Genomic DNA, 6,825 nt, shown 5'->3' with positions numbered 1-6,825 from the left:
GTATTTTGCATACAAATCAACACTATATCTTTCGAATTGAATAAGTTGGCATTTTATAATATTCACCGTATTACCTTAGTCATCATGGGGCTTATTGCTTTCACCTTGTCATCAGAGGTCGAAAGACAGAACAGTTAGATAGAGTGCTCGTTTTTTCCATCCTTCATTTGGTATGATCTTCCGAAGGTTTTATGAATTTTTCAAAATTCAGTTCCACGAATGATACTCCCAGTTCTCTCAATGGAGTATGTATCCTCACCAAAGGCTATTATGCTCGATGTCAATATTCTATTCTAAAGCATATGTGGGGTTTATAGGTACATGATGATTGTAAGACATACTTGTATTACATATATTGCCAAGTCAAACACTTAGATCCATCAAAGAAACATGTTATACACTTAGATTAAGATGTGCTATGTGGAACATGATGAAAGACTTTGTACTCCGTTTGATGAATCTCTCTCTCATCTATTTATTTGAGAACATGGCTATCTTTTCCTTTGTTTTTCTCTTTTTTCTCATTTCTTTTTTTTCTGTCCTTTCTTTTCTCTCATATCTTTCCTTTTTTTCTTTTTGCATAGCTCATGTCTCTTTTTGCAAGATTGCTAGAGAGGGATGAATCAAATTTTGTAGCATGGAGTATTTTCATTTGGTTGCAACAGAAATGACAGACATGCTTTTGCGTACTTTCAATATAAAAGCAACATATTCATGTGGTGTGTACGTCTCATCTTTTCTTAGCCAACTGATTTTAACCGAATATTATATAAAAAGCTACTAAATTTAAAATATTAAATAGGTATTGTGATATTAATCATATAATATATTTTTTATAGTAAACTTTACTTGAGATACGAATGTTAAAATTATTTTCTATGAATCTAATTAAAATTTGAAATTGATTGTCCGTGCACTTTTTTCTTAAAGCGGCCGTTCCCTCCCCCGGTTCGGATTGTCCGAGAAGGTAAGTCAACCGGTAGCTTGCCTCCTGTCTGATGCCATTCATTTGCTATCCAACGGTTGATTTTTTTTTAGTGGAATAAAGAGGCGCGATACGGGATGGCGCACGGAATTTGGGCGGGACTGGGCACCGCCGCGCCGCCGCGGTCGAGTGTCCGCGCCGCCGCTGCCCCAGCCGCGACTGCGTCCGCGGGGTCTGCAGCTGAGCTTCGCCCGCATCCGCGCGGTCTGCTGCTCAGCTTCGCCTGCATCCGCGCCGCCGCCTTCCGAGCTCCGCCGCGCGACTGCTGCCCAGCTCCTCTTGCGTCTGCGGTCTCCGCCACCGCCGCCCCAGCTCCGCCCACATCTCCCGCCGCCTACCTAGCTTAGCGATTGGACGAGGAACGGAGGGCATTGGGCATGGGCTAAGTAAGACAATCTGAGCCGTCCCCTCCCCAGTCGCAGCAAGTCAAGTCAACGGTTCACACGGGCATTATTGGAAGAGTTACAGTTGCTTCTGCGGATGCGCTTCTCCCATCCTCCCCAAAAACCTACAGCCATTCGTCTCCCACACCCACTCATCTCCAGGTTGTGTCCGATCACCAGTGAGAGGAGCTCTCCCGCTTATTGTCTCAGAAACAGACATCATTGCTTCAGGTATTCTCCAGCCTGTTGCTGATGCAGAATCTATGTTCTTTGGGGCGTGATTTTTCCCTCTTTTTTTTTACCCAATTGACATTTCATCTGGATTTCTGTCATTAAATTGCTGCTTTACAAATGACTGAGGAACTATCTGTTTAGATTCGCTACCTTTGTATTGTGTAGGCTTAGCATATTTATGTTCTTCCCAAGTCCAAACAATCACGATTATCTGTAATTTTCTCCACAAATTCTTAAATTTTATGAACCCTAAATTTCGTGGATTTCACTTATTTATCAATATCTAGTTCTGTATGTCAATGGCTTGCAATGTATCCATAGGCTTAATGAAAGGGGCATAATCTATCAATCAAAGAGAGTTGCAGGTTGACCATAGGCTTGCAATGTTTATAATGTTATGTTTTGTGCAGCCCCGCATGATTTATCGTCTCATATGAAGGTTATTTTTGTATAGTTGGGGAATGAAGGGAGATTCCAGCAGGGAAAGTAGCTTAAACGACAACTCACAAATATCAAGTGCATTTCCAAGGGAGCCAAAGCTAGAATTCCTAAAGAACATCACAAAAGACTTCTCAAGTGAACGAGAGGTTGGACATGGTGCGTTTGGAGTGGTTTATAAGGTATAATTTCTGTCTCATATTTTAATTCTTTTGAAGTGAACTATAACTAGTAAAAAAGTTGAAACCATATACTAACATGGAACCAAAACAGGGCATACTTCAGAGTGGACAACTGGTTGCTGTGAAGAAGCTTGTGCGAACATCCGGAGTTCATGATAGACGGTTTCAGAATGAGGCAGGCAATCTCCAGATTCTGGAGCACAGAAATATAGTCAGGTTACTTGGTTCTTGTTACCAAGTAGAAAAGAAATTGGTGGAGAGAAATGGCAGACATTTTCTCTCAGAATGTTCCAGAAAAATTCCTCTGCTATGAATATTTGTCTAATGGAAGCCTTGACAAATACATTTATGGTATGGTAATCCCTGGTTGCATAATTGTTTCCTTATTTTTGTTTTTTGACTGTCTAAATACAGAATCCTAATGGTCTTGGTCTACGATAGAAAGTTAACATGATGATGGCTATTTTATATATACCCAGGAATGATACAGGGCACATAAAACATTTTGCCATTTTCTGTAACACAGAAGATGCAAAGATATCATTGAGAAGCTCTTTTCTACGAAGTATTTCAATTCCTTCTTACTTTTGTTATTCTTCAGATGAATCTTCTGGACTTGATTGGCCCATGCGCTTCAAAATAATCTTGGGGATATGCAATGGGTTGCATTTTCTGCATGAGGAGCGAAGTGAAGCCATAGTTCACTTGAACCTTAAACCTAGCAACATAATGTTGAGCGATGACATGGTGCCAAAAATTGCAGATTTTGGACTTTCAAGGTTGTTTGGTGAAGAACAAACCAGAATTCTCACCCAAAATGTTGTGGGATGGATGTAAGAACTTACTAGTTTCTGTATCTTTCCATTCTTCAAAGTTGCAGTAGTATTTTTTGTGTGATAGAATATAATTTGATGCTAATGTGACCCAGAGGATACATTGCCCCGGAATACCATTACAGAGGAGAAATATCAGTGAAGTCAGACATATTCAGTTTGGGTGTTCTTATTCTCGAAATAGTGACAGGACTGAAGAGGGACCTCAATATTCAAGACATTTCTTCTAAGTTACTAACTGATAATGTAAGTAATGCTGTAATAGTATGAACAATTTAGTCTCTGTTGGTGATGTTTTTCTGCTTTACTTTACAATTTCATTATCTAATTTTTCTAATTCGCACAGGTATCTAAAAATTGGACAAAAATGTCGCATATAGAATCAAAGTATCCATCACTGGAAGAACAACACATGCTACACGTAAAAAGATGCATTGAACTTGGTTTAAACTGCGTGGAGACGGATCCAAAGAAAAGGCCTACTGTAGGATCAATAATTGGTAAACTCGAAGGTAAATGAACTGGTTCATAACCATTCATTCATTTCAGGATTTAAGGATTTAATCTAGAGGCTTTGTCGAAACATAGTGATAATTCCACTGCTGTCGTAATCTCTACCTCTAGAGTAAAATATGCATTCTCTTGTTTAAAATGGAATATGTTCAAGCAGAAATCAGTCATGAAGCTCGCATACACAAATTCATGGAGAAGAAGCTGCAACTGATAACTGAATTCCCAAGGGAACCAAAGCTACACTTTGTAGAGGAAATCACAGGGAACTTTGCCAATGACCGTGAAATTGGTAAAGGTTCTTTTGGGGTAGTTTATAAGGTATATTTTATTTTCCATCACCATCAATTTGAGAAAAAAATATGGGAGAAGCTATCTGAATATTCTTCTGTACTAATGATATTAATTAATCAGGGAATGCTTCAAAATGGAGAAGTTGTTGCGGTAAAAAGGCTTTTGGTAGTTCCAGAAATCAATCTGGATAAGCAATTTACAAATGAAGTATTTAGTCTGATTGATCTCAATCATAGAAATATAGTGAAGCTAATCGGGTATTGTTATGAAATACATAAGAAACTGGTGGAATCCCATGGAAGATATGTTTTTGCAGACACACAAGAAAGGATACTCTGCTATGAGTATTTGCCTAGGGGAAGCCTTGACAAGTATCTTTACGGTATTCTACTTTATCTCATTCTCTCTCTGATTTTAGTGGAATATTGGCTTCTGTTGTATCAAACACGAATTAACAGTCATAGGCAGCTTTATTTAACAAGTTGTTCAGACACCTGGGAAAAAATATCCTTCTGCTCCTTACATTTAGATGACAACAATCAGTTAAATTTAAGCTTAAGGTGTGCCCACTAGATATTTACTGAACCGATCACAAAGTATAGTGCAATTTAGTATGAGACTATAAAGGTATTTGTCCACATTACATATTAGATTTCCTTAAATATGTCCATATATCTTGGGGATGGATCCAAACTTATAGTAGTAACTTTGCATTCAAAGTGTTTTAGTTTGCTAGTAATAATGCAAAATTATGAGTTACAACTTTCTCTAGGTGTTGACTTACTGATTTGTCTATTTCTACAGGTGCATCTCATGAGCTTAACTGGAGCATCAGCTTCAAAATAATACAGGGGATTTGTCAGGGTTTACAGTTCTTACATGAATTGCAAAGACCCATAATTCACATGGATCTCAAACCTGGAAATATATTGTTGGATGATAATTTAATGCCCAAAATTGCTGATTTTGGTTTGTCAAGGCTCTTTGGTGAAGAGCAAACACGTACACTCACTTTAAATGTTGTGGGACCAAGGTAAGCTTGACGAAAATTTGTGAATAATTCTCTGTTTGTTCATGATCAACCAGATTATACTGCATGTACCGCTTCCAATGACTTTCATGTAATGCAGAGGATACCTGGCTCCAGAGTATTACTACAGAGGTGAAGTCTCAGCCAAATCAGATATATATAGTCTGGGTATCCTTATAATCGAGATAGTAACAGGGTTAAAAGTCGATTCTAACACTGAAGACTTGTCATCTAAGAACCTTATCGACAATGTAAGTCTAACATATTTTGATTTTTTTATCCTTAACCTTAAGAATGTTGTTCGGACAAATAGAGGTAGTGAACCGTACTTTGAATGGTGTAACTGATGCTCTTTAATGAAACTTTGCAATTACAGGTACAAAAAACTTGGACAAAAATGCCGCAGATAGCTTCTAAGTACCCAACGGTGGAAGCGAGCAGCCTCCAACAAGTTAAAAGGTGCATTGATGTTGGGCTAAATTGTGTCAGCGAAAATCCAAAAGAAAGGCCTTCCATAGGGAAAATTATGGAGCAACTTAGTGGAAATGGCTTTCCATCCATCAGCTAGATCTTGATACTTGAACTGAAAAAAATTCCTAGGAAGCAACAGTGAAGGGGACCAGATAGAAAAGACTTCATGTCTACACTCCCTCTCTCAGTTCAGGCCTATGATCAGTTTCAGCAACTCATTTTCATTCTGGATGACACTCAACTTCTTCAAGGCAAGGATCAATGGTCTTACATCTGGGGTTCCACTGAGTTTGCATCAAACAAAGCTTATCTGCATCTGATGGGCACCAGGCAAATATCACCGGTTTATACATGGCTTTGAAATTCCTATTGCCAGCCAAAGCAGAAAGTTTTCTTTTGGCTAGTTTTAAAAGATAGACTTAGTACCCAAACTTCTGAAAAGGAAAACTATGGTGTTGGAAAATTACAACTGTGTGCTTTGTCATTTGGACACTGAAGAGTCTTTGCATCACTTGTTCCTGCATTGCCCTTTTGCTATGTCGTGCTGGAATGTGTTGGGTTTGGCACATTTAATACAAGGGGACATTCTGGACACGATCTCCTTGTTCAAGACTCAAATTCAGAGGCCAATATTTATGGAGATAATAGTAGCAATGTTCTGGGCAATTTGGTCTACTAGAAATGATGTCATTTTCTTTTTTTTTTGGGAACGAAATGATGTCATTTTCAGAAATCTCCAGCAATCAGTGATCTCTTGCAAAGTCACCTTTAGACAAGAATTAGCTTGAGTTAAGCTTAGAGCTAAGGAGGAGTACAAACAACTGATAGACCTATGGCTAGACAGCTTTGTGTAATTGAGATAGTAACAGGGTTAAAAGTCTGGGTATCCTTATAATTCAGATAGTAATAACAGGGTTAAAAGTTGATTCTAACACTGAAGCTTTATCGTCTAAGAACCTTATCGACAGTGTAAGCCCAACATATTTTGAATTTTTATCCTTTAGAATGTTGCTCTGACAAATAGAGGTACTGAACCGTACTTTGAATAGTGTAATTTATGCTCTTTAATGAAACTTTGCAATTACAGGTACAAAAAACCTGGACAAAAACACCACAGATAGCTTCGAAGTACCCAACGTTGGAAGCAAGCAGCCTCCAACAAGTTAAAAGTTGCATTGATGTCGGTCTAAATTTTGTCGGCGAAAATCCAAAAGAAAGGCCTTCCATAGGGCAAATTATCAAGCAGCTTTCCATCTAGCAGCTAGATGCCTAGATCTTGATGCTTGAACTGAAACAAATTCCTAGGAAGCAATAGTGGAGGGGAGCAAATAGAAAAGGCTCTGCAAGTCTCAAATATTACAGGCATCCAATGCTTTACAAATTATTACACGTAGCAACTAATCCTCTCTTGTGCGCTTTCTTTTGAAGAGTCCGCGTGGAGATAGGAAATGAACAGCTTTTGCTG

At 38.5% G+C, this 6,825-nt stretch overlaps 1 pseudogene; it reads left to right on the top strand.

Moving 5' to 3' along the window:
• Window positions 1-1,017: 1,017 nt before the first annotated feature.
• On the top strand, window positions 1,018-6,332 carry LOC136486645 (uncharacterized; annotated as a pseudogene).
• The last annotated feature ends 493 nt before the right edge of the window (window positions 6,333-6,825 follow it).

The sequence above is a fragment of the Miscanthus floridulus genome, chromosome 10 (assembly GCF_019320115.1).
Source record: "Miscanthus floridulus cultivar M001 chromosome 10, ASM1932011v1, whole genome shotgun sequence".
Taxonomy (NCBI): domain Eukaryota; kingdom Viridiplantae; phylum Streptophyta; class Magnoliopsida; order Poales; family Poaceae; genus Miscanthus; species Miscanthus floridulus.
Note: the sequence above shows the minus strand (reverse complement) of the source record. Positions and strands in the feature narration are given on the sequence as shown.